Here is an 8,483-nt window from a genome sequence, read left to right as displayed (position 1 = left end):
TTAAATTTGACTGCATTGGTTCTGTGTTCTTGTCCCTACTATGGGATTTGAGGGACTGTACATTTTGCAGGACGTTGTGCTAAACGTCATTTTTGAAATTAAGCACACACACACACACACACACACACACACACACACACACACACAAGAAACCCCTGCATCCCTCCCATCCCACCACCCCCACCTTCATACCCATACTAATTAATCCTGAGAGAAAAAGAGGAAGGGGAGAACAGACGCAAAGCAATATCCTGGGAGAAGACCATTCTGGCTGCTCCAGAAGCCACCACCCAACGACGCATATTTACAGCTGAATGAAGGGAGCAGACATGGGACTTGTCCTGCAAGGAGCAAACGTGCAGGCGTTGCTTCTTTCGTTGTGTGTAGGACAGGAGGCGGACGGTGATCGCACTTCTCCGTCCCAAGTCCAGTTGCTCGCCGGTCTCCCGCCCCAGGCGCGGATGGAGGCTGCTTTCGGTCCCCCGGCAGGCAGGGCCGCCCGCTCCCCCTACGGCTCCTCCCTGGAGGGGCGGCGGCCCGGAAACCCCCCAGCTCTGCAGAGATCCCACCCACCAACTGCCACCTCGTGGGCACGGGGCCAGAATCTCCCTGGGTGACTATCATGAGCCACCCTTGTTTTGTGAAACACACTCTGCGGTCTCAGGTAACACTTGCTGGTTGCCATGGGCGTTTTCTGTTTTGATAGAAGCTGGCACAGACCGAATCCCCCGACTTTGCAGACTGTGGAAGTTGGTGTCTCCTTTAACCGGGAAGGATGGAGGGCTGCACCCGCCCATCTCACGTTCCTTTTCAAGTCACCTGACTTTGGCTAAGCGCCAGGTGTGTTCTCCTTGGCTTGAGCCAGGGGCAGGCTTCTCTCTGCCAGATGAGGTGAGGTGAAAGAACTTTCAGGAAGACGAGCCCCTTCCATTTTATCTCCCGGGTCCACTTGAGCACCCTGTTTTCATCCACTCTGGAACTGTGGAGCCCTGCTCTCTGCTTGCTTCTGCCAGACCCAAAGATGAACTCTGTCCTGTGATGCCGTAATGCCAGGAAGGCACCCCATAAGAGGAAGAAAGGGACCAGGGACCAAGGAGATAGCCGGGAAGGGTTAGACCCTGTGGGTGGCGGAGGCTGCGGTGGGGAGACTCAGTGCTGAGCACTTGTCCAGCCTCTGCTTGTCAGCGGGGTGGGGAGTGCCCAGGACACTTGGGGCAGAACTGTTCTTGGCTTAGTGAGGCTGGGGTCACTGTCTGCAGTGTCGCATTACCCCTCCCCCATACATTAAGGCCAGGAGCACCTCCCTCTCTTTCTGACAACCCAAAATGCTACTGCCTGTGTCCAAATGCTCCCTAGAGATTATACTTCCTTAGGCATCCCACTCCAGTACTCTTGCCTGGAAAATCCCATGGACAGAGGAGGGAGCCTGGTAGGCTGCAGTCCATGGGGTCGCTAGGAGTTGGACATGGCTGAGCTACTTCACTTTCACTTTTCACTTTCATACATTGGAGAAGGAAATGGCAACCCACTCCAGTGTTCTTGCCTGGAGAATCCAGGGACAGGGGAGCCTGGTGGGCTGCTGTCTCTGGGGTCGCACAGAGTCGGACACGACTGAAGAGACTTAGCAGCAGCAGCAGCAGGCTGAAGACCAGTTAACTCATTTCCTAAATTATATTCCAAAAGCATTCATTAGTTCCTTGAGATGTCAGTAAGGATGATTAAAAAAAAAGGCAACAGATTTTGTTTATGACAGGACATCACATCACAGAAACTTTCACATAAAAATATATGTTTTGAAGGATCAAGATTCCCCAATCTAACTGACAGTAGAATTCTTTCTCTTTGGGTCTCCCTTTGGGTGGACAAGCCTTGGACAACTCTTAGCCATCCCCTAGGGACTTTTTTATCCTCCATGGCTTGAAGCACAGAGCTGAATGCTCAGAAGGCCCTTATGTTTTGACTTAATTGAACACATCCAGAAGTCTGGCAAACCAGAATGTGTGAAGTTACCAGGAGGAGGCCAGAGTATCACAGCAAAGATGACCTCACAGAGAAACCAGTGTGGTGGACCTCCCAAAGCACTAGAGGAGATGCATCCTGTGTGAGAGGGTGCAGGTCATCCAGTGTCTTTGGCTGGCGTGGTTCAGGGAAGCTAAAGTAGCCTGGGTGATTGGAAGAGAAGTACGTGCGGATGAAATTATTCAGTGCTGACAGATGGGCTAGAGGTCTCCTCTCCTGCTGGCCTGGCAGCCTCTGCATGGAAACCCTTGCCTGGGAGATGCCCATGCCAGTGAGATGCCCATGCCAGTGAGATGCTGGAAGTACAAGCCCAGCAGATATAATGGCCATAAGTCACAGTAACCTGCCAGCAGTCAGGTGCTTAGGAGGGAAGCTGAAGCCAGGACACACACTGAGCTGAGCAAGTAGCAGGACCATCCTGTTGTGCAGAACACAAAGAGCAGAGTGTTCAAGTCCCAGGATCAGGTTTCTCGCAATAGAAGCTTGAGCTATGCCCTGAGCTTCAGGCTGTGCTCCAAGGTCGGGGGACAAAGCCCTGCTTCTTCCTGTCCTGGAGGATGCCACCCAAAACACATCCATTCCTCCTGGGCTTGGGCAGGGGGCCAGGACCAGCGGGGACCTGTCTCTGCCCATGAAAAGCTGAATGAGCAGCCCAGCACCTGTCAGGGTCCCAGAACCTCAGCTACAGCCTCCCAGGCTGGAAGATCAGGGTTCTGCTTTTCATGGGTGCTCCGTGCCAGCAAACCTTCCCTCTGAGCAGCTGCAAGCTGTCGGCTCCTTTATGTTTCCGGTTTAACTGGCCTGGCCTGCACATGAGGCCCTGTGTTCAGGATCCCAGGTCTAAAGAAAAAAAAGAAATGAAGAGGTAGGCGGCCCCTATTCCTTCAGGGCTGATGGACTCCCAAGTGTCCTGCCCCTCAGCCTGCCGGACAGCACAGAGTGGCTGGGGTTCTTTTTGGCCTATTCAAATTTTTGGATCACAGTCAAGCTTATTACTCTTGGCTGACAGTAAACCAGTGACTAACTGGGTAATTAAAGCCACAAGTCAGGAGGCCTGGGTGGCCCCTCCTCTGGAACCTCCCCCAGTGAGTGGCTGGTTGCACAGGCGAGTGTCTCCCCACAGCAGAAAAGTTTTGTGCATTGAAAGCCCTCTAGGATAACCTCCACCTTCTCTCAATGTCACTTCTCCACACGTCCATGGCTGGCTTCATCCCCTGTCACCCCTCCCCACCCCTTCCCCACTGCAAGGAAGGAGGAAATCTAACCACATCTCCGCCCCGCCCCGCCCCGCCCCACCACCACTGCCCCAATGGGAACATGACAGAAGGTTTCCAACTAAAACCGAAGTTACTCCGCAGAGCTTCCTGCCAGCCTGACGTGCTGGAGAGCACGGTGTGCCTGCCCCAGCTCTTTCTGTTCTACGCAACTTCTCTGCTTCAGGCTCTCGAGAGCCTCCCCACTTCGTGGGGCGAGTAGAGAAGAGCTTTAAAGCAGACAAGGCCACAGTTGAGGAGACCCCAGCTTGCGTCAAACACTGTGTCTCCTCCTGGTCTGGAGCTCGTGCTGAATGTCTCTCCCCTGTTTCTGAAACTAAGTGAAGAACTGCTGAAGCCACAAAGTCCCCAAAGACACTTCTGTGTGTCTCCTAACCTGGGCCTGCCCAGCAGGGACGCTGTCTGTGGTTTACACATTCTTAGATGCCTCTGCCCAGCTGACCCTCTCTGACTGTCCCCACTCCCCCTTCTTCAATTTTGCTCCCTGTCCCTTTGGCATCCCTGTCTTAAGCAGCAGCCCTTTTTCCACCAAGGAGATATGGGTGGAAGAGGAGCTGCAGTTAGGGGTGAGAGGACCATATCATTTTTTTTGCATGCTATTCTAGAATAGGTTTGTGGTTATTTTAATTTAAGAAAAACAATTAATGTTCCCTCCAAATCTTTGAGGACCTTTGTTTGCTGGAAGTTGTGGACCATGCTAAGCCCATGGCTCTGTGCTGTTACCTACCTTGGCAGGCTGCTGCTCACACTGGGATAGAACAACCCTGACGTAAGAAGCAAGAGGAATTTGGCTTTATACTTTTTAGCAAGAATCTCTTTCCACTGAAACTGTAAAACTCTGGAGGGCAGAGGCTTTCTGACATTGAAACTCATGGTCTTGTGATAATACCTGAAAAATAGCAACTGTTCTCTGATGAAGTGTGCTGGTTGGATTACTATCATTCCTTTAAAAAAAAAAAAGTTAAAGAAGTCACTCTCTGTTCTCAAGATGCTGCATGTGCAAGTGTTTAGGTCACATGTGTGTTAACAAATTGCACATATATCCTCTATATCTCATATCACCAAAACCTGACGTTACCAATCCCCTTGTCTCATCTACCATCTTATCACCTCTGTTTAGCAGGCTAAGACATAGCAAACCAGATGAACATTCAGGAGAGCTGCTGACATTTGAAGGCATTTGAGGCAAAGAAATCCAACGGAGCTCTAATCTAGAATGACCCAAGTAGAAAGATGGTCCTGCTGTGAAGTGGCCCCAAGCCTCAGACCTGCCTTGGATGTTACCAAGTGCCTCTGGCCTTTGGGGCCATTGAAGATGCTCAGCTCAGAGTCTCTACTGTGGCTGAACTTCCTGGCTGGCCAGGCCTAAGGGAGGTGGAAGAGGAAACTCTGTGGGTGAGCTGGGTGAGTGGGTCGGAGCACAGCACACACCCAGGGGTAACTGCAAGGAGGTGACTTAGGACAGAAGAAACCACAGTATGGACAACCCCCTCTGCAGAAGTGACTTTCTGGTCCCTTTGTCCCTCAGACACACTCTTCAACTCAAAAATATTAACGGCGCATAGCTCGGAATGCAGACCCACATGTGTGTCTATGTATGTACCTGTGTGTATGTCCTGCCAGATTTCTTTGTTCCCAGGGAGAAACATAAGGTACCAACATCATAAACCTTTTCAGTGTCAAGTTACTACTGCTTAAAAAGTAAAAAAAAAAAGGACAATCCAGCCATCTATGAACAGATAAATTTAAGTAAAAACGATGTGAGTTCTCACCAGTTGCTGATGATCAATATTCCAGAAAGGTATGATGTGCTGGCGACTTAGTTTTTAAGTGTGATGACAACCACCAGTTTAATGAAGAGTCAAATATTGGAACCCTCTGAGTTATACATGAATATTGGTAATATTTGAAATATTACCAAATATTAATAGTAGCGTTTTGGTGATGGAAATAATTCAGCCACGTCATGGCAAGTATGAGTATTTCATTTTATTCTCCTTTTCTAGAGTTAGTTTATAAGTCACTTCAAAGTAAACTTTCCCCTGGTTATCCTTGAGTTTGCTGGTTCTAAGGAGGGGCCCAAGGACAGTATCCCCTGGGAACCACTCCGAGCAATGGGGTTAAGTCCCTGTCCCCCAGGGCATCTGCTGCCAACAAACCAGGCCACCAGACCTGGAGGGCTGCATGTTGGTCATAATGAGCCATCTGGCTGCCTGGCCGAAGGAGCCCATGGGAGCAGGTGTCTGCGATATTACTGACATTACCATTAACCTTTACCAAGGAGCAGGTTTGGTTTTATCCAGAATGGCTCAGCCTCCACTCTTGGTCCAAGACACTTCAGAGATTAGGCTCAAAATCATCAGCCTCCAAATTGAATATTTTCTTATAATTAAGTATTTTTAAATTGAAGTATAGTTGATTTATAATATTCTGATAGTTTCAGGTGTACAACAAATTGATTTGAGTTTGTTTTTTGCAGATTATATTCCATTATAGGTTATAATTCCCTGTGCTGTATAGTAAATCCTTGTTGTTTATCTGTTTTATGTATAGTAGTTTGTATCTGTTAATCTCATGCGTCTCATTTGTCCCTCCCTCCAACCTTTACTCTCCCCTTTGGTAAACTGTAAGTTTATTTTCTATGTCTGTAAGTCTGTTTCTGTTTTAGATATAAAATCATTTGTTTTATTTTTATATTCCACATATGAATGATATCATATAGAATTTTTCTTTGACTTACTTTATTAAATGTAATATTCTATAGGTTAATTTATGTTGCTGCAAATGGCAATATTTCATTCTTTTTTATGGCTGAGTACTATTCCATTGAGTACACATGCCACATCTTAAGCCAGTCTTCTGTGGATGGGCACTTGAGTTGCTTCCATGTCTTGGCTATTATAAGTGCTGCTTTGCACATTGGGGTGCATATATCATTTTGAATTAGAGTTTTCATTTTTTCCAGGTGTATACCAAAGAGTGAAATTGTTGGATCACATGGTAGCTCTATTTTTAGCTTCTTAAGGAATCATACTATTTTCCACAGTGGCTGTACCGCTTTACATTCCCACCATCAGTGTAGGAGGGTTCCCTTTTCTCCACACCCTCGCCAACATTTATTTGTCGACTTTTTGGTAATAGCCACAAATTGAATATTTCCTTGAGTAACGGGGCCTGTGGTGCACCTGGGTTGTTCTGGGACTTCATTCTGCCCATCCCCCTCCCCATCGAGAAGGAGGAGGTTGGGTCTCTACCTTAGTGTTGCTCTTGCGTGTGTCCTGACCGATCACAATGGTAGGGCCAAAGCCTGGCTGCTGGGGATTCCTTTGCTTTTTAGATAAATATGCAATTTAAGAGTATATAGCGTAGCTTTAGAAGAAATCCTTCAGCTATTCCTTGCTTCCAACAAAATGCCACCCCCGAGATTTTCCCATATAGAAATCTGTTTTATGTATTGCCACACTGAGACGTGTGTCATGAATAAATCGTCTCTATTAGAGTACCAAAGTATTACATAAGTGATTAAGCTTTAAAAAAGTAAAAGAAACCTCAAAGTTGTCCATGTCAGAAGTTATTGCCGTGTTACTTGGGTTCAACTGTTTTTCTAGGTGGGAAGGAAATGGTGTCACAGCCTGTAACTGGTGTCACACCTGAGGAAGCAGGCTGTGTTATTAGGGGTTGTTGGGAGCAGGGCCACGTAGAGGAAGAGCCCAGGTGAGCTCTGTGGGTCCCTGGCCCTACAGCGGGGTGTTATAGAGCGGTGGAAAGGGGGATTTCTAGGGCCTCGGAAAGCCAGAGCCTTCCTTCCCCTCCAGCCAAGGAACTCACCTAGGAGATGGCTTTCACTCTTAAGACCTAATAGTCTCCCTCTGGGGGTTCTGCTCATTTGGGAGCAAACTATTAGAGCATACCCAGACCAGTCCTCTGAACCAGGTTTTCTGTCTAGAGTTTTAGACTGTGGCTTGAAGGTATGGTTTTTTTGGTCTGCTGCTGCTGCTGCTGCTGCTGCTGCTGCTAAGTCACTTCAGTCGTGTCCGACTCTATGCGACCCCATAAACGGTAGCCTACCAGGCTCCCCCGTCCCTGGGATTCTCCAGGCAAGAACACTGGAGTGGGTTGCCATTTCCTTCTCCAATGCATGAAAGTGAAAAGTGAAAGTGAAGTTGCTCAGTTGTGTCTTAGTGACCCCATGGACTGCAGCCTACCAGGCTCCTCTGTCCATGGGGTTTTCCAGACAAGAGTACTGGAGTAGGGTACCATTGCTTGGTCTGAGGAATTTCTAAATTCAAGGTGTCATTATTTTAAAACTGGGAGAATTCAGGTAAAATGGAAACTTCTGACTTCTTTAAAGTAGCAGGAGTGTTGGCAACGTTAGACTCTCACTGGTACATGGCAACAACAGTCAAGAGCTGGTGGTGGCCAACCACATGAACTAAGGCACACGATTCCGTACACACACCCCATGCAGCGGCCCCCTGCTCACTGTCCTGTAGGCAGGGAGGATCCCTCCAGGGACCACCACTCCATTCTCTCTGCCACTCAGAGGCAGTCTAGACACACATTTCCGGATCAAAGTCAGCCCCAAGAGCCATGACTGACTCCTGCCTCAGCCCCCACACAAACACAAAAGCCTCCTCTCCATTTAGTAAAGCCAAAGAATGTCAGGATCAACCCATAATTGAAACTTTTTGAAAAAGAACTAAAGGCAGCTTTAGCCACAGCATTCCACAGCTCCTCATTAAAACCAGGACTTCCCGTGACTTGGGGACAACTGGAGGCACAGAGCTGAATAATTCCAAAGCTCATGTGAAGGATGTCGGCCTCCAGAATGCACAGCAGACTTGTGAGATTCTTGATGGGCTCTTGAGTCTTGAGGCAGGTGTGTTGGGTGTTCTAGACCACAGCACAATGCCAAGAAGCCCCAAGCCCTCAGGGACAAGGCAGTGGACAGTCACAGTCAAGGCCGAGGTCCCAGTGACCCCAGGCGAGCCCAGTTCACTGGCTCCAAGGGAGAACCAGCTAAGAAACAGGCCCAGCCCCGGAGCCCACTCGCACACACGGTACATGCCGCGTGCTCAGCCGTGTCGGCTGCTTCCAGGGGTACACACCGACTCTCTCATGGGGTTCTCTGTGAGGGCTGCCATCTCCTCTGAACTGAATTGTGCAACATGTGCTTAAGGAGGCTTTGTT

The sequence above is a fragment of the Ovis aries genome, chromosome 7 (genome assembly GCF_016772045.2).
Source record: "Ovis aries strain OAR_USU_Benz2616 breed Rambouillet chromosome 7, ARS-UI_Ramb_v3.0, whole genome shotgun sequence".
NCBI classification, from domain to species: domain Eukaryota; kingdom Metazoa; phylum Chordata; class Mammalia; order Artiodactyla; family Bovidae; genus Ovis; species Ovis aries.
The sequence above is the reverse complement of the archived record's forward strand: the minus strand, read 5'-3'. Positions refer to the sequence as shown.